Source organism: Rhinatrema bivittatum, chromosome 7 (assembly GCF_901001135.1).
Source record: "Rhinatrema bivittatum chromosome 7, aRhiBiv1.1, whole genome shotgun sequence".
In the NCBI taxonomy this organism is placed as follows: domain Eukaryota; kingdom Metazoa; phylum Chordata; class Amphibia; order Gymnophiona; family Rhinatrematidae; genus Rhinatrema; species Rhinatrema bivittatum.
The window spans coordinates 267,564,786-267,587,684 of NC_042621.1; the positions used below are offsets into that span (position 1 = coordinate 267,564,786).

The window sequence follows — 22,899 nt, forward strand, 5'->3', positions numbered from 1 at the left end:
GTAATCTAATTTAATTAAAAAAGAAAATGTATTACTCACATTATCTTAATTTCTAAGACAGTAGCTTTCAAAACAGCGCATGGGTGAACTTTTGGCACATGTGCATCAGTGCGACCATTTTATAACTTGTGCCCATCTATGTGTGCACGTTATTTATTTATTTAACATTTTTTTATATACCATCATTGGTTAAAAACATCACATCGGTTAACATTAAACAAGAAATGCAGCACAACGGCTTTACATTATGAAACTGGGGGGGGGGGAGAAACAATAAATGGGAGCTACTGAGGGGAGGACTAAGAAGGGGATGCAAAATTAATTAATATTAATTAATGTTCTTCATTATATTATGTGCATAAATATTCATGTTCTTTATAAAATAGCCTGACCATGTGCACGTGTGCCTTTTTGGAAACTTTTGAGATTACTCGTGCCCGCTTTTAGAATTTGGCGAGTGTGCTCGAGCCCGACTTGTGCGCACATCTCCCGATATTGGCGTGTGCCGGGCTTTTTTAAAATTCACCTCTAAGCGAGTTGCAAATAACGTACATAAAATAAACATGAAATGAAAGCCTGTGCATATTATTGAACATTAACGAACTGAACTGTCGAAGATTTAAACCAGCTCACGACATCCAAATACAGCACAAATAACTGAGGCCGTACAATGATGATAAGTGGTACACACCTCTTATTCCAGACGGACTACACAGACGAAGAATATCAGAGAGGAAAAGAAAAAAAGGATGCTGAGAAAAGCACCAAAACTAAAGAAGCAAGGGAGCCAAGGGAAAAAAAAAGGCAAGTGGATCGTCTAGTGGGCAATCTTGTAACAGCCCACATACATTGTGCAGTAAATACGTGCATACATTTTACCGATTTTCAAAGAGAGGGTGCACTTATGCGCGTTTTCACGTTTGAAATTTGTCCCACCAAAACTGCCTGCACACAATTGCACCTTAGTGAATTACGCGCAGACATTTTTCAGAAAATTTTACATGTGCACTTTTGAAAGTGCCGAACAGGCGCACGCACGTGCAAACCCTTCCCTCCGGGAGTGCCTCCACGGACTTCGGGCAAACACAAGCATGGACACGACGATATCCTGCATAAGTTTCCTCGCATATCGGGCGAGCATTTTGTAAAAGGCCTTTCCTGCATGCAAAACACCCTTTTTAACCCCTTTTTTTTAAAAAAGTTGCCCTCTTCAAGACTTTAGCTAGCACTGCCACCTTAAGAGCCTTTTTGGGAATTTAAACTTTTTCTCACTGTCAGTGCCCAGGTATATACAGTACTCTGCAATGTAAGCCGGGTGCTGAAATAGCTCTCTTTATCAAGCGTTCTCCGCAGAACAATGCCGAAAATTTAATCTTGCCTGCGTCTTCTAAATCCTTTTATGTGGCTTTTAAAATAATAATCAAAAGCCATTCTCCTAGCCGAACAAGCTGTCCTTTCACTAATGGCATGCTATATCTTCCGGGCTTTGCCTTTGGTCTTTTCTACATTTTTAATGGCTCCTTCATTAATATTTATAATCAAAATGTTGATGGGAGATTGTTATTGTTGTCCTGAACGTGGCCTGGCTTCACTATATAGACTAAAGTATCGTGGTTTCCCTCGCAGATTTTATGCCACTTTGCATGTTAAAGTTCAAACTCATAAAGTTTCCAAGGCATTTAAGTGTCTTACCTACTTACACAAATATGCACCTCTGCATTTATGGGCCGTGTCACGGCTTCATGCCACTGGCCACTCTCCCGATTGCAATCCAGCTAAATTTTCTGGTTACATAAGAAACTGAACCACTGGTTAAGTCTCTGGGGGGTGTTTTTCCCCAACAGTCCTGATGCCCAACTCCTCCTTGCAGCTTCCGTGGTTCTACCCTCAGAGGTGCCCCAGAGCAGGTGCTCCAGTCTCTGTTGCATATAATTTACCAAGTTCCTTGCAGGGGGTCACGGCTAGGAGTTCAAATCCTCTCAACCCAGTTGGTGAGCTGGGCTTAAGCATTCCCCCTTCACTTTAACTTTCTTTCACTTATTCTTATGCAATGTTCTGCTTTTTTGTCTATTTGATTAATAATGTTTTTTTTGAACTTATTTTATGTATGTGATATTTTACTATGTATGTTTTATTGTAAACCGTTTTGATTATATCCCAGTATATAAATCATTTTAAATAAATAAAGAAATTTAAATAAATTTACATAGTCCTTGTCATCCCAGTACTTTAAAGTCTCTATACCTTTACTGTACGCTATTCCTTCCAGGGTGGCACAGCTTTGGGTTCAAATCCTCTCACCCCAGCTGGTGAGCTGGGCTTAAGCACACATAGTCCCAGGTTATCCTGGAAGTTTATTCTCTAAAGCTTTACTTTACCAAACCACATCAGTCTCAAACTCATATGATAAGAAAGCAACTCTCGCCTTAATCCTCCTGCACGCTGCTCACAGTTGCTTCCTGAATAGCCTAAGCTTGGCTGTGCTCTATGGACCTGGTTCTTAAATCGCCTGCTCTGCAGTCTCCATGAATGTGACCTCTTCTGGAGGGGTCTCCCATGTCCATTGACTCCAGCTCATCCTCAGAACTGCTCAACACCTCCGCCCATGCCTGGGAACTCTCAGGATTTCACCCTGAGTCTCAGGGAATTGGCATCAGTTGCAGGGTCTTAGGGGAAATGCTAGAAATCTCAGGGCCTCTCCGTATGCAGCTCAGCCAATCCCCTTCCTCAGTAAGCTGCAGAGAATAGGAGAAGTGGGGTGTGACTGGAGCAAACACTGCAAGAAGAATGTGGGGAGAAAACAAAGAGGGGCTGCAGCTGTGATTCCAGATTTGGAACTCACTCAGAGTGAGGATGCAGAAGTCATGGAGCTGTGACTTATAGGGGGAGGGAGCAAAGAGCATGCTGGGGTCAGGGAGAGAGGAAGGGGTATGCTGGGGTCATCTCTGAAGGGGAAAAGATGATGGTGGTGGGTGGGAGAAAGAGAGAGAAAGTATGGATTAGTTGGGGGGTAAAAGAGAAAGCCGATACATAATTATTCCATCCCTTCCCATCCACCCCTGCCCTTTGCTAATCAACAGCAATCTCAGGGAAGTTCCCAGGTATGGTGATGGTAGTGGATGGAAGAAAGAGAGAGAAAGCTGTGGGCAGGGGGGGGGGGGAGTGGAAGAGAGAATTACCACCCAGGAACAAGATCTAGGCATCAGAGTGGATAATACATTGAAATTGTCGGCTCAGTGTGCTGCAGCAATCAAAAAAAGCAAACATAATGTTAGGAATTATTAGGAAGGGAAAGGTGAATAAAACAGAGGATGTCATAATGCCTCTGTATCGCTCCATGGTGAGACCACACCTTGAATACTGTGTACAATTCTGGTCGCCGCATCTCAAAAAGTGGAGAAAGTGCACAGAAGGGTGACTGAAATGATAAGGGGATGGAACTGCTCCCCTATGAGGAAAGACTAAAGAGGTTAGGACTTTTCAGCTTGGAGAAGAGACGGCTGAGGGGGATATGATAGAGATGTTTAAAATCATGAGAGGTCTAGAACGGGTAAATATGAATCGGTTATTTACTCTTTCGGATAAGAGAAGGACTAGGGGGCACTCCATGAAGTTAGCAAGTAGCTCAGTTAAAACAAATCGAAGATATTTTCTTTCATCAGTGCATAGTTAAGCTCTGGAATTCATTGCCAGAGGATGTGGATACGGCAGTTAGTGTAACTGGGTTTAAAAAAGGTTTGAATAAGTTCCTAGATAAAAAAAAATCCATAAACTGCTATTAATAAGCAATAGTAGCTTGTGATTTATTAATGTTTGGCTACATGCCAGGCACTTGTGACTTGGATTGACCATTGTTGGAAACAGGATGCTGGGCTTGATCTACTCTTGGTCTGACCCAATATGGCATATCTTATGTTCTTAGAAAGCTGATACATATTATTCCATTCCTTCCCCTCCCCTCGCCATCTGCTAAACAACAGCAATCTCATGGTGACCACAACTCTGAACTTCCCAGGGTATGCCCCTGCCTCCATCTCTTCCGTCTCTTCATCTGGTTCTAGTAGGACTCCTTCCTGTTCCTGCCCTGCCCCTCCTTCAGACAAGCTCTCACCCTTCTCCCACCACGCCCAGGATCTCTTGTCCTCTCCATAGGGCAAAGCCTGGGAAGTTCCTCCCCTTCCAGAACCACCCTGTGCCTCCTGGGAGTTGGAGTCTGCCTCCTATTTTGATTTCTTTTACATATTGGATCTTCTTCCCAGGTTTTCCTTACAGCCTGCCTTCTTGTATTCACCAGGGGAATATAATGCCCATCACAGCAGGTACTCATGTATAGGCACATCTATAAACGTGTGAAAAAATCCCTCACCAAACGTGAAAATCAGTTTCAGAAATGTTCACATAGCCACAGAAACATCGTAGCGTCAACCCATAAAATTGTTTTTTGTTTGCTTTCACTAGAAAATACCATCAAATCAGGAGAATGCTTGTTTCATTTTCAGAAAGATTTGCAAGGTAGTGGCATCTAAAATGGTAACAGAGTTTAAGAGGGCATGGGATAAGCACACAGGATGCTTAGTTGCTAAAAGTGTAGAAAGCAGAAAGCACAACCTAGCAGCACTTATTTAAGGGTTCACAGCTCTTTACTCAACTGACTGAGCAATGGGTGTTGGGGCTGCTAGAATATGTGGCTAGAAGCCCAAGTGATAACACAGGCCTGGTTATCTGATGCTGGGCTTTTCTGGCAGGTCACATATGCCATTCCTAGTGGAAACGCAGGCACTCACTTAGCCAGGTCCGTCTGGCAGGCCACACGAGGAACCTGGGAAACTCACTAGTAATGGTAGCTATTTATATCGTACCACGATGACAGATTCGAAAGAGCAGCTGGGTCCGTCTAGCAGGCCACACGAGGGACCTGGGAAACTCACTAGTAACTGTAGCTATTTATATCGTACCACGATGACAGATTCGAAAGAGCAGCTGGATCCGTCCGACAGGCTGTAAGTTCTGTCACTAAGTAGAAGTCCGCCTGTTATCGAAGGCGCTCTTGTCCGGCAGGCTACACAAGGGTCCTAGGAGGCTGCATGCCTGGACAATGGCCACGCTAGTATTGCTGGTTATTTAGATTATTTCAGAACCCTGTGGTTAGCCATGGGAAAGTTGGGTGCTGGAGGGGACAGAGAGGGGATGTTTATGTCCTTCCACCCAAGATGGTGGAGTATCAAGAAGCAAGATGAGAAAAGACTGACCTGGAAAAGGCGATACCTTTCAGGCAGTCACACTCTGTGGCTGGCAGCTGGGGAGGTATTCTTGGCAGTGCGGACAGACTGGGTGGGCCAGTTAGTTCTTTTCTTCCATCATTTATTATTGTAACCACATTGACTACTTTGGTGAATGTTTTATTCACAAAACCAAGAGAGGAGAGTTTTGAAAGGGATCTCACAAGGTAACTAAGGAGTTATCCGCCTGGATACCCTAGGGTGAAAATTGCATTCTTCAGAGCAGCCAAAAACACGCATTTACTTTCACAATGCAGTACTTTTAACACTAAGTTTTTTTTTTTAAAAAGGTGTTCCCTGGGGTGAGGGACTGGGGAGCAAACTCGGCAGTAAAATTGTATTTTCAAATGTACGCACTTATGGCCTCATTCACTAAGCTGCAGATGGGTTTTTTCCCTGAGGGAACAAAAAATACCCCGGGATTCACCAAGTCACAGTAAATGACACAGCAGCCCAATGGATCCCCCTGCTCCTTGGTGAATACCATGTTACTTTTCCCCAAGGAAAAATACCAGAACAGCAAAAGCATCCCCAAACTGAGCACGATGGCTCTCCCCCCTTCACCTCAAGTTGGAAAAGTCTCCAGGGGTCTGCCTAGAACCCCTGTCCCACCCACTCTGCCGCCCTTGTAGGTGGCCCACGGTGGAGGAAAGACAAAAAATAAATAAAATTTTGCACATAAGCGCAACCCCCCCCCTCCTCAAAACCCCCACAACCAGACTGCCTCCACTCACTCCATGATCTTGTTTTCTACAAATGGGAGGTGATCCGGGGAGGAGGGGAGGCTAGGGTGGGTAAAGGGGGTCCTGGCTCCCAGCCTCTGGGGGCTGGATTTTTCTATGATGGGGCGGGGCTTCTACCTTCCGTTAAAAATGCTTTTTTTTAGCCTTTCCTCCACTACTTGTAAGGGCAGGGGGGAGTGGGAGAGGAATCTAAGCAAGGGGGGTTTTCTAACTCGCGGGGGCCGAGCAGCTCCTTTAAATCTATGTCTCAGGTAACCTCCGGACATGCGCTAACATCCAGAGGGACTTGTGGGAAATTAGCTACAACTCCTGAGTTGTAGCTCATTTCTATTCATATAACACGGCTTGCAAATTTTTCCGCAAGCTGTATTATTTGATTTGCATTGATTAGGCTAGTAATGAGCAAATTAGCATGCATTTGCATGGTAATGAACTCATGTAAAAATGTGCAGTGCCGGGACTGGAATAACGCAAGGTTTTTTCGCACATTAAATGGCCCTAACGCGGCTTAGTGAATGAGGCCGTTTGTCCTTGTTTCTGCGCAAGCACAAGTGGCAAATGCAAAAGTACTTGGGCACTTTTGCATCTGAATTGAGTGTTAATGAAATTTTCAAAGGAGAAGCTACCTGTGTACCCTCTCATTGGCAATTCACTATAAATTATGCAACTGCAAAAGTCCCCAAGTGCCTCGATCCTGGTCGGGGTTACTGAAAAACTACCTCAGAATGTACTTTTCGTAATCCTTTAAACAGGTACCTACTCAGATATGCATGAGCGGGGGTGTCCCCAGGGCAGAGTCAGAGTGGGGAATGCAATAGCGTGCCTAGTTTTGGATTTTCAAAACGACGCGCATTGTTTGGAAGGGAAAAAACCAGGGGGCCATTTCCGGCAGGTACTTTTTCTCTTGGCAGTTCTCAGAGACACTGTACACGTACTTTCCCTTTGAGAAGGCTTTGCAACTACCTGCGGACTTTTGAAAACTGCACCCCTTTTCATCTTGGGATTTCAACATTGCTTTACAAACTTTGTGCAATCAAACTGATCTTCAAGTTGCAGCCCACACAGAAGCAGCTATCTGAATAGTGTGCTTTTTATAACAAGGTAATTTAGAGCTGCTCCTCCTGCTGCTTGTGACCTATTTTATTTTATTATCTGTAGATGCTGCTCTGGAATGTGGCTAAGGTGAAAGCTGCTGGGAGCTCGCTTCACTCCTGTATCCGGAGCAGACATCCCATCCCCATGCTGCAGATGGGCTGATGTCATATAGGTGCCCCCAGGCAGAAAATGATTCTGAATACGCTGTGGTTGTCAGAATTGGAAGGCAAACACTTGTAACTGCTAGACCAGCTGCTAATGTTCAGCTGAACAGCATCTGATATATTTTAGAAGGTTCAGAAGAGATAAGCTTTCCAGCACCAGAGTGGGGGATGTTAGACAGCTCAAGGTGTGATAAAAGATAATGTTTCATTATAATTTTGGTCTGTCTGATAAAACAGGTTCCCCTAAGGGTCTTATCCTTTTGATCTCCTGCTTTTGTTTCTCCTCTTGCTACATCCTCTGGGCTCTTTTGTCTTTGGTGTCACATATCAACTGATGTGCTGTCAAGCCACCCAATAGTACCCTGCTATAACAGCTCCTCACGCTGCTCCACAGATGTTAAGCCTAAGGTGAACAAATATTTGCCTTGTTACAATGAAACCAGCATGGTAATGGGAAGCATTTATCTTGATAGATGCTGGGACGCCCTGTGAGTCTGCTAAAGCAAAGCGTGCGGGTAAATAAGTTCAAAAGACGAGCACGGAGCCTTAGAGGAGAAAACTGAGCAAGGAGATTTATTTTCCATTCTTGGTTGCTTGGGATTTCATGTGCTAGGTTGCTGCTTCTCTAGCCAACCTTTTCTCAACTACCCCTCTAGCTTTGCCCCCACCCAAATGTTTGCTTTTCTTCCTCTCCAAGCCCCTCTGGTCTACTCTATCCATTCTTTGCATTCAATCTTGTATTCCTTTATGGAATTCTTTCACCGGGGTTTCTCTAAGGCAAGCATTCTGTCTGTCTTTATTGTGCTTGTTGTCCCAGTTACCCTGGGGTTCCAGCAACAGCATACAACTGCATGCACGTAGCTGGAAAACTAGAAATTGAAGGGGAGAGGGTATGGGATGTTGGTGGAGGATGAGGCCCTTCAGAACCACCTGGTAAATGGTACACTATTGCAACTCATCGCCAGTGCCACACTTAACAGTTTCTCCTGCTTCTTTGTACTTCCAGCTCAACTGGAAAAAGGGATGCCATCTGGCACCATGAGCTTTCCTTCATAATTACCGGGGGGTTTCCCCCTATTATATATCCATCCCCCCCTTCTCCTTCCACTCCCAGCATACCTAGACTGGTCATTGCAGGGATGGTCCTGGGCCAGATCTATTCATCAGGGCTCCTTCAAGAACTCATGGCGTCTGAATCCAGCCACCAGGTGTTGCCTTTAACAATAACCTTCCTCCTCAGGGGCTGTGACCACTGCAGGCCCCCAGCTGTCCAGGGGTGCAGGAGACCTGACTCGGGGATCAAAACGGAGACATTCTGCATAAGCCACTGGGCTACTCCCCAGCTTCAGGTTCTTTATTTTAAGAGCATTCACATTCATTTGAGTCCTGTAGTTTGCCACTGTTGTGATCTCTTGACAGAGGTGGGAGCTCGTGCCACTTGTGCTTCTCTGATGTTATTAGCAAGTGTTAAATGAATTCCCAGTTTAGCAAACACAGGTGCTGTCTGTTATCTCCAGTGTATGCTAACATTATCAGGAAGGCAGCTTTTTAATTAGATTTTCATCTCTTAGGTGCTTTTAGAAATATGTTAACAGCTGTGTATCCTTCAGTTTTAATACAAATGCTATAAATATTTAAACCCATAGTACTATTTTTGTAGGCGCTCTTGTATTTCAGTATAACAGTCAGAACCTGTAATGAGCTCTGATCTGACTGGCTGAATTGGTAATTTAACAAAATGGTACCTGTGCCTGTATGGTTCATGTGTCAGCTCTGCCCAGTCACTGGGCAACCAACTACCATGCAGCAAGCCCAAATGATTGTATTAGCCTCAGTTCTAGTGGAGTAGTCACTTTTCATCTCCAGAGAAGGCAGAACCAAGGTCTCTGGATGGGATGGAATGACAGCACCATGGAGGCTGTGATGTGGCACTGCTCTTTCAGTGACTCTGGTAATGCTGCATGGACACGGATGGTGTGAAACTTCACTGTTGTCATGGCCCTCTGCTCTTCTTGCCCTCTTGGCTGCAGTAAATTAATTTCCTTATTTCATCCCCTGCATCATTCAGGGAGGGGGGGGGGGTTAATCATGAACAAATACATAAGATAAACGGAAACCCTGACTCTCGCAGAGCTCTCAATGACCTCTTGACTGAGAGTCCTGATTAGACAGAACATTTAGAGCATGGCAGTCTCTACAAAAATCCTCATCCATCTTAGCTTGGGTTTGTCTCTGTCAGATAGGATTAATCCATGGGGGGTACCGACCTTCTGAGTGGTCCTTCCAGTGAGGTTTGCCTTGTTTTTCAGGCTCCAGCTTTCCTGTAACCCACAGGCCAGTCCTCCCCTTCTTCCTTCCTGTTGCCTGGTCCCTCCCTCTCAAGGAAACTCTGTCCAGGGTTTCTCTTTGCTTACTTCTAGTCTTTCCTTGCCTCTTAACTTTATTCGCCATACTTTGTCTTTCAGTTAACCCTGTTTTGATGGTTTGTGTCTATCAATTTACTTATCAGCTGGAGCATTCTGTGATGAAAGTACAAACATCCCATCACCCTTGCGCTCTTCCTGTGCCCAAAATTTCCAGGAGATGAAAAGGAAGAGACCCCCAAACTCTGATGCTCAGGGCATCTCCTCTTCTGCTTGAGCGTGCAGACGGTAAAGAGGTTGCACTGGCATTCGTACATAGCATCAGAAGGGATTCTTTATAATTCAGAGCAAGGAACTTGTTTGGGGAGAGAAGATACGAAGACCATGCACATCTGTCTCCTTGCATAGAACCAGTGCAATTTAAACCACCCTATACTACACTGAGGTCCGTTGCTTCCTCCTTATGTCGCTGCCTTTGAATATGTAGTTTATGCATTCTTTTCCAACTAAATCAGAGCAGGTAAACTCAAATTTTGCTTTCGTATAGTTTAACTTAATCACATAACCTTGTCTACTTAGACTACACCAGTATGTAGGATGTTAACAGAGTTGTGCATTGCTATTAATAGTTTTTTGAGTGATTGACATTTGATGGCGATGAACATGTATAGCAAACATATACTGGCGGCATATGCCAATAAGAAAGCTTTATTCGCAAAAGGTATCACTGAAAACATCAGTTAATTCTTTAGTGCTATCTATGTCTGATCACTCTTCAACTTCCCAAATGATGTGCAAATGGTCCCACGTCTCTAACAGATATTGTCCCCCAAATTTCTTTGTTGATTAATCATATGGCTTGATTCAGCCATAAGGTTATGATGGGCTGTGCCTGGGAGCTGGCAGCGGCTGGAGATGGTTGAGGTGATGGGATGGTTGTGAAGAATGGCGCATATCCGCCTGTGACAGCAACATCTGGGCTTTGTTAAAGAGTGATAGGAAATACATTTATAATTCTGAAAAGAGGTGACTTTGGAAGTTTGTTGCATGCCTTTGGCGGATCAGAGGCTCGCGGTGTACCGAAAAAGGGCCAGGAAATTTGCAGACGCTCACCTTCCTCACTTCATGGTGATCCCGACACCTCTCCTAAGGCTAAAATCAGAAAGTGATCCTCCCCAGTGAAATGCTGAAGCTGTGTGTCTGGAAACCCAAGTCCTTGTTTGTGTTCCTTTAAGAAGTAATAGCAGCAAGTCGATAAGACAGAAAGGTGGGTTTTATCTTCACATTACCTGGCAGGCAGTTTCCATGTCAACGGCATTTGCTGTTGGAGGCAGTGTCTAAATTTAACATGGATTTCTCTGAAAGTCAGACAGTGTATTCTGAAACTGGAGATAGTTCTCCAAGATATCACTATTCAATGTGTTAGCCTACTTAGCAAACAGAGAAGTAATGTATTTAAGAGCCTTAACCTTGTAGTACTTAAAAAAAAAACTGCTTTTCCTCCACACATAAAGAAGTGTTCATCCCACTAATTGGTTTGCTGTTTACCAATCCACATTCATCATCTACAGCAGCTGGGATGCCATTCTCATGGAAGTGCTGTCATCACCAGGATTTTGAAGCATAATAAAGGTGAAAGATTGACTTGAGGGAAAAATGTTAAAAAAACAAAACAAAACAAAACACTTTTCACCTGTTTGGGCACCTAATTAGGCGAAGCTGATGCAGCTGATTGGCAGTTTGCTGCGTCAGGCTGCGGTGTTCACGCTGGGCCCGAGTGACCAGGGGAGCTGTGCTTAAGAGAGAAAGCAGCATTGTGCTGCTTAGTAGGGCGATTAGCTCTTTCCCCCGTGGTGCTTCAGTGACACGGGGGTCGCAGGTCTGACGCTGGGGTCTATAGCTACGGAAACAGGGCAGCAGCATCAGGGCTGTGCAGCTGTCCCGTTTCTTTTTTTTTCTTTTAATTTTGAGGCAGCCGGACTCTGAGGCTGCCTGGGGCGTGCTTTCGTTTCTCCCTGCTGTGCCGGTGAAGTCGGTGGCGGCATTGTTAGGGCCACAGCAGAGAAGGGCCTGACTCTCCTGGACACTGCAGGCTCACGGGAGGAGGAGGTGGGGCGGAGCTAAAGGGCAGGAAGTACAGCTAGGACCGGAGTGGCCCCGTATCTTCCACGGCGCCCGGGCCAGTCTCCGTCGCAGCAGGTTTGGAAGAGGAGGCTGCTGCGGGAGCCGAGAGCCTTGAGGAGGCCCCGGTGCTGAAATGAAGTAAAGTCCGGATCTGGCGGGAAGATTATAATGATGTCACTTCCGGGTATCGTTCCCATCCCGGGAGAGAGAAAAATATGTAAAAATAAGCAAAAATCATTAAAAATGAAGACCAAGAGGAATGTCATTGTTCCAAGGGGGCCCTGCACAGAATCCTGAGAAATGTAAGAGCACAGTAGGTAAAAGAAAAAGGTTTCAACACCGGCCCAGCAGAAATGAAGCACGGGGACGCATGCTGATAGGGGGGGGGGGGCGCTAAACAAACCCACACCACTTGAAAACTGTAAGGGGAAGGCAGATCTGGCAGCAACAAAAATCACTGGTGTTTTGGGGAATAAATACGTACATCAATGTCTTTATCTTTTATATTTTTGCAACTAAATGCAGCTCCACATTGTCCCAACAAGGAAACAAAGTAATGCTGACTCCCCTTTATGTTAAAACTAAGGGAGTATTTGGGACTTTCTTCGTGGAATGGTTTGCTGGACTCTTTGTATCTCAGTGTTTCATAAGCAGCTGAAGGCTTTACTGTTTTAGGAGGTGTGTTGTGTTCTGCGGCCGTGGCAGACCACGACCGCAGCCCCCTACCTTGTCCACGGCGTTCCTTCGCCGGGGGAGGGCTCTGACTCAGGCCGTCGCTCCTGCGCGGCCCCGGTGCTGCTCGCTGCAGGGGGAGCCATCCTGCTCCCCCCTCGCGGCGTCCAGCGGCGTCTCTCCTCTGCGGGGGAAAATCAAAGATGGCCGCCGCCATCCTTAGGTGTGAGGCCACGCCCCCTTTGCAGATTTAAAGGGACCTAATCCCTTTAACTAGCTTCACCTGTTCTTGATCAGCCTGAGCAGGGGAAATATATAGGGAAGCTTCCTCTGCTCATTCAGTGACTTGGCACCGTCCTCCAGCGTTGTCTAGTCTGCTTGCTTCGGTGAGTTCCTTGAGCTTTGGATCCTGTTCCTGTTTCGTCCTGGTGTTCCCGTTTCCTGACTTTGGATTGGCTTACGGTGATTCTCTGGTGTACGACTTCGGATTGGCAAGCGGTGATTCTCTGGCGTGTGACTTCGGACTGGCAAGTGGTGATCCTTTGGTGTGTGGCCTCGGACTGGTGAGCGACAACCCTCTGGCACTCGACCTAGGACTCCTTCTAGACTGCCGTCTCCAAGGGCCCGCCTAAGTCCCAGCGGTCCGGGTCCCTATGGGTTCCTCCGGGGGGACCGCGGGCTTCCAGGGCGAAGTTCCAGTCTGCCCTTGCACCAATACCTTGACCTCTCAAAGGTCCACCTAAGCCCCAGCGGTCTGGGTCCCTATGGGCTCCTCCTGGGGGGACCACAGACTTCCAGTGGTGAAGACACAGCTCCGCTTCTCGTCTCTTCATCCGCCTCCGCAGTCGCCTCAGTCTCCAGTGCCGAGGGTCAGCTGGTCCCGTCTTCCGCTCTGCCTCGCCACCCGACGAGAGAACCTACGGATCTTCCGTAAGGTATACCATCCTCCCGTCGGCGAAGGGTTCACAAGCCTGAGCATAACAAGGTGTTGAGAACGGGCTAGTCTGGGAGAGTTTGGAGTTGCTGGTGGATTGTAAGGAGTAAGCTGAATATGGTATTTTGTTTTGTTTTATTTTATTTTAACTCTAAGCTATTTTAATTCTATTGTACTCCGCTTAGTACGGCAGGTCCGCTAAAGGCAGATAATATGTATTGTAAATAAATAAACTTCTGGAATTTGGATATTTTGCTCTGGAATTCAGCTATGCTCTGAGCCCTTCCAGATCCTCTTAGCACGGAGATCTTATCACAGGATCTGTCAGCCTTATTTAAAATGGGAGGCTTGATAATTAATGAGAGATGGGAGGTTACTAGGTATTAGTAAACGAACCATGGAATTTGATAATGACAGCACATTTCTTTCTTTCCTCCGTTCATACAGCTCACTAAAGCCGAGCTATACCGTGCGATTTAGCTTGCTATCACTGTTATATTAGCGCTCCCTATCTTTTACCTTGGTTCTTTTCATAATATCAAATTTGACTGGTTAAAATGACTCTACATTCACTCTGTCATACTGATATGTCTTTGCGAGATCCTTCAGTGTTATGTCACTTTAAAACAGCTTTGGACTGCTTTTGTTACAGAGTGTACAGTCTACAGGTCTGCCCTCAGCAATTTCCAAGGTTGTGCTCCTATAATGCTGAACTGTAAGAGCTGTAAAAGGGTTACTGTAGCCATTCCCTGCTGACATCACTCAAAGTATAGTGCTGAAGGCCTCTCTGAGCTCACCTAAAGCATACTAGTTCCAGCGATGTCACCCCCCACTCCCCCGCGACGTTTAAGGACATGTAAATAATTTTAATGCCCTTAAATTTGTCATAAATTATCTTGGAAGACCCACAGGACTTGGACAAATCACCCCTCATAATGTCCTTCCATGGGCCAAATAAAGCAGCCAGGTTGCCAAGGTTACAGCTTTCAAATTAGCTGAGCAAACCTGGACTGGAATAGATTTATTTTTTTTTTGACCTGGACTGGAGTTCTAAAAAAACAAAACAAGTTTTCCTTAGCATTTCCAAGCTCCCCAAAAAATGTTCCCTGGAGATTATAGAGAGCAGCCTGCCGCTTGTTTTGCCTCAATTTCTATTATTTATTTATTTTAACAACGGAAATGTAGCCACTTAACCTCTTTATTCATTTCATGGAAGTTAAAGACGCTTAAATTTGTGAATGACCCTCATACAAGGCTTCATCGTTAGTTAAAACCACTTTTCTGCTCCGCCTTATTTATAATCATGAGTCATCAAAAGGAGAGCGTGTTCACCAAAGATGTAAAAAGAGGTTTTTTTTAAAAAGATTTTTTCAATTGCAAATAGGCAATTTGTTGATTTATTTTAAAACATTTTTAGCTTGTTTATAACGAACCAGCCTTGCTAAATGGGTTACAATACATCAGTTTCATAATTAAAACAAATACAAAGATATACTTCCTTTTTGAATGATCTTGCTTCACTGGTCACTACAGCCTAGGGAAACAAAATTATCTTTAGATTTGTGTCCATAATTAGCCAGGAAGTTAAAAATGACTTCAAGTCATGCAACAGAGCATAGATTAAACTGCCAGAAGATTTATGAGAAAATGTAGGAGACTGGCTTTTTTTTAGTTATTTATAGCTTAGCCTAGTAGTTTCCTTTGAAAACACCAGGAGGAGAAGAAGAAAAGACAGCACACCTTGATAGAGAGCATGCACTCCATCAAAACAGCATCGTACGCAAGCAGTGATCATAAATTATGCACCCTATGCAGGAGAACAAGGTTAAGTGTGCACACCAGTGATACCATAACAGAAACCGTGTAAACATTCAGAGGTGACCTATAACAACTAAGATATGCACTTACCTTCAGTAGCCTTCAGTAAAAGTCCTGGATACAAAACGCAAAGCATCGCATTTCTTTCGTTAAAAAAATACTTTAGTTCCGCCAAACTTGTTAAGCAGTTGGCAGAATTCGAGATACAGAGATGGAGTACTTCTAAGGTTACATTTGTGAAGTTCCAGAGCTGGTTCTGTATGCAGGGAGAACATGTGTTACATTTTTGCTTATTTTAACCTTTATTGCAACATTTATGAATAAGAAATTCATATTACATCAACTGGTTGCCAGCACATTAGTTTTAAATAATACTTTTTTTTAAAAGTAAACCTAAATGACTTCCCTTTCCTTTTATTCCTGCTCTCCCTCCCTACCTCCGGGAGACTGGACTGGGTGATCCTGTGTCCCAGCATGCTTAACCCAGGCTTCTGGGATGTCCTTTGTAAGTAACATCTCTCTCTCCCTTACCACCAGCCTTGGACACCGTAGTGGGAGGGGCTTCCCTTTACTGAGCAGTCTATGCAAGGCTTTCTCATGTGTATAGAAGTCTGTGCATTGCTATCCTGAGGCACAAAGTGACTGATTATTATTACTCTGCCTCTGTTGGTATTGATTTTATGCTTCCTGCGTATCAGAGAACCTAGGGCTCAGTGCTAGGACCAATTCTTTTCAATACCTTTATTGGTGACATTGCGGAGCAATTTAAGCATATTTTTTAAACTTATTTACAACTAGCTGTACCCGGCCACGCGTTGCCGTGGCTCAGTCTGGTTTAATTTCACAATGCGCATTAGCTCTGCTCCGGCCGTCCCAACTCCCTCCCCCCCTTCCCCGGCGGTGGACAGACTGGCTCGGCGACACTTTTGCCCTTTCCTCCTCCTGTGTGTAACTGTCCGGCAGTCCTTATTCCCTCCCCCCTTCCCCAGCTGCGGAGGAACAGGTTGAGCCGTTTCTCGGAGCACGTTGCCGTGGTTCAGTCTGGTTTAATTTCACAATGCGCATTAGCTCTGCTCCGGCCGTCCCAACTCCCTCCCCCCCTTCCCCGGCGGTGGACAGACTGGCTCGGCGACACTTTTGCCCTTTCCTCCTCCTGTGTGTAACTGTCCGGCAGTCCTTATTCCCTCCCCCCTTCCCCAGCTGCGGAGGAACAGGTTGAGCCGTTTCTCGGAGCACGTTGCCGTGGTTCAATCTGGTTTAATTTCACAATGCGCATTAGCTCTGCTCCGGCCGTCCCAACTCCCTCCCCCCCCCCCCCTTCCCCGGCGGTGGACGGACTGGCTCGGCGACTCTTTGACCCTTTCCTCATCCTGTGTGTAACTGTCCGGCAGTCACTACTCCCTCCACCCTTCCCCAGTGGCGGAGGAACGGGCTGAGCCGTATCTCGGAGCGGCGACTCGTCTGCCCTTTCCTCCTCCCCTCTGTGACACTCAGCACGTAGCGCAGAGCTCTATGGTCCGCACATGCGCGGTAGAGCAGCTCTCTACTGCGCATTTGCGGTCCGTCGGTCAGAGCCCATTTATATTGTAGATAGCGTGTGTTGCTTTTACGTCCAACAGATGGCGCTGTTTTTGCAAAAAATCATGTTTTACCTGTCACAGGTGTGACATCTATATAATATAGGTATATGAAAACAGGCGCGAAATCGAATGCAACGTTGTGTCAACATTTCAAAGCAATTGGTGAAGAACTTTCAGAGATTTAAGATTTTGAACAAACGAACATTTACATTTTTATTTATATAGATTGATACAAAAATGTGTAATAGAATAGACACAGCAGAAAGTGTGAAAACAATGAAAAGGGACTTGAAAAAATGCAAAGAATGATCAAAGGTTTAGAAAATGAGCATCAGTGCTAAATAGTGTACAATTATGCATTTGGGATGCAAAAATCCATTAGGCACATATCAGCTAAACAGTGTTTCCCAATCCTCTCCTGGAGGCATACCTAGCCAGTCGGGCTATCATGATATCCATAATGAATATGCATGAGATAGATTTACATACATTGGAGATCCAGGGTATAGAAGACTGGGGGATGAGGTGGCGAAGATGAGGAGAAAACCTAGATGGGCTTTTTTTTTTAAGACAGGTTTTTTTGTCAGGGAAGGCAGGGAGACTGGGGCTGGCTGCTTCATAAGTGCTTCCTTGGTTTGAAAATGAAACAAAAAAACATTTTGTTTGTTTTTCATTCAGTTTGTTTTCAAATTTATATGTTGACATGTTCTATTTAATTTCAAACAAATGTATATCCCCTCTCCAGATACATACAAAAATAATCCCAGAACTTAAACAAATTTGACTTTGTCAGGAGTCTGAATAGCTTGTAAAGCCTTCCTGTTGGTGGCCTCCCAGATTTTCAGGGCCTGTATCACTGTTCTCAGGACTTCACTGGGTGACCCTCTGTCTTGAGACCCCAGACTCAGCACCTTGGATATCTCTTGACTAGCACTTCCCGAGTAGTGCTTTTGAAGATAGCCTTTTAACAATCTTGGTACCAAATCACTTACCTTGGCTTTTCTTTCCTTCAGTGTTTAATATACACTCTGGGGCAGATTTTCAAAGGGGTACGTGCGTAAGATACGCGTGTACCCCCCGAAAACCTGCCCCAAGTTCCCCCTGCGCGCGCCGAGCCTATGTTGAATAGGCTCGGCGGCGCGCGCAAGCCCCGGGACATGCATAAGTCCCGGGGCTTTCCTGGGGGGGCGTGTCGGGGGCGTTTCGCAGCGGCGCATCATCCGGGGGCAGGGCCAGGGGTGTGGCTCGGGCAGGCGTAACTTTTCCAACAAAGGTAGGGGGGTTAGATAGGGCTGGGGGGGTGGGTTAGGTAGGGGAAGGTGCAGGGGGGTGGAAGGAAAGTTCCCTCCCAGGCCGCTCTGATTTTGGAGTGGCCTCGGAGGGAACGGAGGCAGGCTGCGCGGCTCGGCGCGTGCAGGCTGCCGATTTTGCACAGCCTTGCGCACGCCGACCCCAGATTTTAAAGGATACGCGCATATTTATTAAAATCCAGTGTACTCTTGTTTGCGCCTGGTGTGCGAACAAAAGTATGCGCGGGCGTACTTTTTAAAAATCTACCCCTCTGTGCCTTTTTCCTGTGACCTTCTGCTGTTCTGCAACAGTACTGTACCAAAACTATCAGATGACCTAAAAGAGAAGAAAGAAGACATGATTTAATTTCATTTATTATTTATATACATATGTATATACATAATATTATATACATAATGTTACAAAGTTCAATATAAGGTCGCCAAGTTCCAATATAAAACAGGAAGTCTACCTTGATAGACCTCTATGCTACCCTGTAAACCGGTGTGATATGTCCGATGAACATCGGTATAGAAAAAAACAAATAAATAAATATACCGCATATACCAAACTAAAGGCAGTTCACAACAATATAATACATGATAATGTTATACATTATCAACAATCTGAAAAGTGTCTTCTATTCAATTTCTTGTGGGTAGTTCAGCTTCAGAGTGTTTTTATTATGTTATTTTATGTTTTATTATATTTAACGGGGTTTATTATAATTTTATTGTTGTAAATTGTTTTGTTGTATACTGCCCCAGGCAGGTCTGGTATCCGAGTTGGGTGGTATTTAAGAAATGATAAAATAAATAAATTAAATATATCATGGCTTGATTTCAGGTGACAGAACAAGAAATTATGAAACATAGAGTTTTGTCTTATTTGTTTAGTGTTTTTGATTTATGATTATTTTTTTAGGGTTTTTTATTTTCTCTTTGTGTTACTCTTAATCCCCTGAGGACTCTGTTCTAGGTGCAGAGCATTGTTGATTAGGGTGGAGCATTTCTGAAATGCTTTTTCCATAGGGGCTGTGTGATGTTCCTCACTTGTTAGAAAGTTAATAATATAGCAAATACAAACACTATTAACATGATTGCTTGATTGCCTTCAGTGTCAGAATAATAAGTTTACCATCTGTTAGCCTTCATAGTATTACTGACACCATATACACAAACCCTTGTCCTCAGTGCTCAAGTTAATGCCATCCACACCAGTGAAAATAATGGTCCCTCAAAGCTTTGAGGCCCTTGCACATTGCAGCCGGGATGCAGCCTGAAGCCTTGGACAGACAGGGATGGGAAGATGGATGATGAGTTGGTTCACAGTGGCAGCTTGCTTTATATTTCCCTGATCGCACTCATTCTCTTTGTCTCATACTGGATCACCACCAAGCTCTTCATTATCCTGAATGGAAATAAAGGTAGGCTCTTCAGCTGTAAGTTTTCAGTTCTGGAATAGTCCAAATGGATCTATTGGAACCAGCAATTTTTAATAAAGGTTTCTCCATCCTGCCTTATTTTACCTGTAGCTGATGAGTTTTCCCTTGGTCATAGAGAGGTGCATGAGTGTTAGCAACTGTAAGATGGTGATATGCAATATTATTTATGAATTCCTATCCACCATCATCTGCTAAGGTTTCAGAAAGAAAACGCTGAAAGATAAGATTAAAAACCCTTCTGTGTTTACTGTTTTGGCAAATAAAGAATGATACCTACCCATCTTTATTTATTTGGATTTAGCTCAGGCCTTAATTACCTCATCTGCTGAAAGATGAAATTCTTGCATAAGGCTAATGTCCCAATGTATTTTTATTTATAAAAACAATATTTCTTACGTTTTAAACCAAATAATCATACAAGAAATGAATTATGCAAATTTCCCAGAAAGAAAAATTCACCTCCCCGAAATTCTGGGTTAAGAATAGTACTCATTGCCAGAATATCTAAGGCTTATTTCTTGCTCCATGCAGAAAAGCTCCCTCGCTTTGACTTCATGAGACCAAAATATTACTGTCGCCATATGAGAGCATACATTAAAAACCATATGAGAGCATACATTAAAAACCTAATCAAAACAGGCTATTACAAGCTATGTATGACACCCTTAAAACTTCTCCTAGCTTTTGGAAATTTCCACACAATTCTTCAGACACTCATTTTTATAAGCATAGATTATGGCAGCTTGCTATTATTAGGCATTCCTGGAAGTACACTTAGGGGTAGATTTTCCAAAAATAAGCGTGCACGTCCATGTGCGCATGCTACCCGGTGCGCACACATGGACGCATTATTTTATAACATGTGCGCATTAATGCGCGCATGTTGTAAAATTCCAGGTCACCGCGCAAGGGGGGGTATAATTTAGCAAATTCGCATGGCAATGCATCGGGGCCTTCCCCACTTCCCTCCCAGTCCGCTCCAATTAAGGAGCGGACTGGGAGGGAACTTTCCAACCCCCTACCCTAACCTCCCTTCCCCTTCCCCTAACCTATCCTCCTCCTATCCCTATCCTAGCACCCCCCCCCCCCCCCCCCCCCCCCCCATTTTTGTAATTTACATTTTGCTCCTGCAAAGGAGCAGGAGCAAGTAGCGTGCACTGGCACAGCGGCAAATGGTCTTTGTACCGGATGCCTCTAGCCCCGGCCCCGGACTGCCCCCTTTTAAGACCCCGGAACTTACACGCATCCTGGGATTTACACGCGCCGGGGTTTTAAAATCTGGTCTTTAGAGCACTCCGACTGCTCCAGAATTCAGTTGCCTGCGTTCTCACTGGACTCACGATATAAGATCACAGAATGCCAGTACTAACTACCACGCATTGGCTTCCGATTCATTTCAGATTACAGTATCAAGTCCTATTAAAACTGTACATTATGGGGGCAAATACACGCTGGATGGGAGCAGCACTTCATTTACATGCACTGCAGCAAACTTTTAAGATCTGCTAATAAAGGGGTAGATTTTATAAATTTGCGCACACGCGTACTTTTGTTCCCGCACCAGGCGCGAACAAGAGTACGCAGGATTTCAATAGATATGTGCGTAGCCATGCGTATCCATTACAATCCGGGGTCGGCACGTGCAAGACTGCCCAAAATTGGCAGCCTGCGCGCGCCGAGCCGCGCAGCCTGCCTCCGTTCCCTCCGAGGCCGCTCCAAAATCGGAGCGGCCTCGGAGGAACTTTCCTTCGGCCTCCCCCCACCTTCCCCTACCTAACCCACCCCCCTGGCCCTATCTAAACCCCCCTACCTTTGTTGTACAAGTTACGCCTGCTCAAAGCAGGCGTAACTTGCGCGCATTGGGCTGGCCGCCGGCGTTTCATGGTCCGGTCCGGGGGCTGGTCCGGAGGCCGCGGCCACGCCCCCAATGATGTGCCGGCTGTGACACACCCCCGATGATGCACCGGCCGCAACACCCCCCCTGACACCCCCCCCCCCAGGAAAGCCCCGGGACTTACACGCGTCCCGGGGCTTGCGCGCGCCGCCGAGCCTACTCAACATAGGCTCGGCACGCACAGGGGGAGTTTGGGCCAGGTTTTCGGGGGGTACGCGCGTATCTTATGCACGTACCCCTTTGAAAATCTGGCCCAAAGGGTCTATCGACAGTTCCTACCTCAAGTCCACCTAGGGGAAGTGAAAGATCGCACATTTTCAGTGACCGGTCCCATAATCTGTAACTCTGTGTCTGAACGAATGGTAAATATGTCTGATATCAAAGTGTTTAAAAAAAGATCTTAAAACTTGGCTGTTCAAGCAAGCTTTTGAAATCCCAAATTAATAATTTAAGTGACTTGTTTATCCCAGCGACAGTATTTTATAAATATGGCTTTATTCAGGTTGTTTGTCATTTGTATTTTTATGTATTTTATGTATCTTCTTACGCTATAAACCACCTTGATCCTTGGAATTCACAGTAAACAAACAATTTTAAATAAATAAATAAACAAATTTAGGGAAAAAAGCTTGACAAATCAGGCTTGTCTATTAATGTTTAAATTTAAAAATGAACTATCAAAGTATGACTGTATCTGTTTAAATGGAATAAGAACTCCCGCTAATAATATTTCATGAGGAAATATGCCCATCACCAGTGCCTTTTCCAAATAGTCTTTAGAGAAAATATCACATTAAAGAGGCACTGTTTTGGTCTGTTTAAGCAACAATAGCAAAAATATATATATATATTGCCATTTGATTATTGGCGAATGTTTATAATCAGTGAGAGTTTTCTCCGAAGTTCCCCTCCCCGAGTCCCCCCCCCCCATTTCGCCAAACTCATGTCGCCGTCATCATGTGGCGAGCCACGGTGGCTTCTGTTCAGGTGTTAACGTCAGGTTAAAGCTCTCTTAGTTTTAATTTTATGTGGTGCCCTAGAAAAAATGCTGGTCGAGAAACCGCCACTAATACCCCCCCCCCCCAGAACAGCGAACAAACCTGCCATTACAGTAATGTGCCGCAGCGCAAAGGAAACAGCCAGCACCTTCAGAGCTGTCGGGGAGAAGCCGGTCAGAGCAGCCAAAGCAATTTTACCAGTGGCGGATGCAAAAGCTTTCAAAAACCTGAAGCATCGGCTAATCCCCCCCCCCCCCCGCCCCCTTCCCTCCTACCCACCCGCTCATAAAAATGATAAGCTATGCCGGAGCCTTTCACCCCGACCCTGCCCGTCCACCCCGGATACTGGGAGTGAGGGACCCGCTACGTCTGTCAGGTCAGCGCTGGAGGCACCGGGAGCGAGGATTGCCAAAATAAGGGATCTGGAGGGATGGGAAGGTTTGGGGGGGGAAAGGGAGGCTGGTGCAACGTATTTTAATGGGAAGTGAGGGGTAACCGAGA

The 22,899-nt window shown here is 45.2% G+C and overlaps 1 protein-coding gene and 1 long non-coding RNA gene across 4 annotated transcripts in view; one reads left to right on the plus strand and one right to left on the minus strand.

Annotated features, from left to right (window-relative positions):
• Positions 1 to 22,899, plus strand: part of KCNIP2 (potassium voltage-gated channel interacting protein 2) — a 989,582-nt gene that overhangs the window by 588,274 nt on the left and 378,409 nt on the right. The gene's annotated exons all lie outside the window — the stretch shown is intronic.
• On the minus strand, positions 14,799 to 15,690 carry LOC115095896. Its single transcript, XR_003857905.1, has 3 exons — positions 15,630 to 15,690; positions 15,283 to 15,448; positions 14,799 to 14,908 (listed from the first exon to the last, which is right to left on the minus strand). It is a non-coding gene; the product is annotated as an uncharacterized LOC115095896 (long non-coding RNA).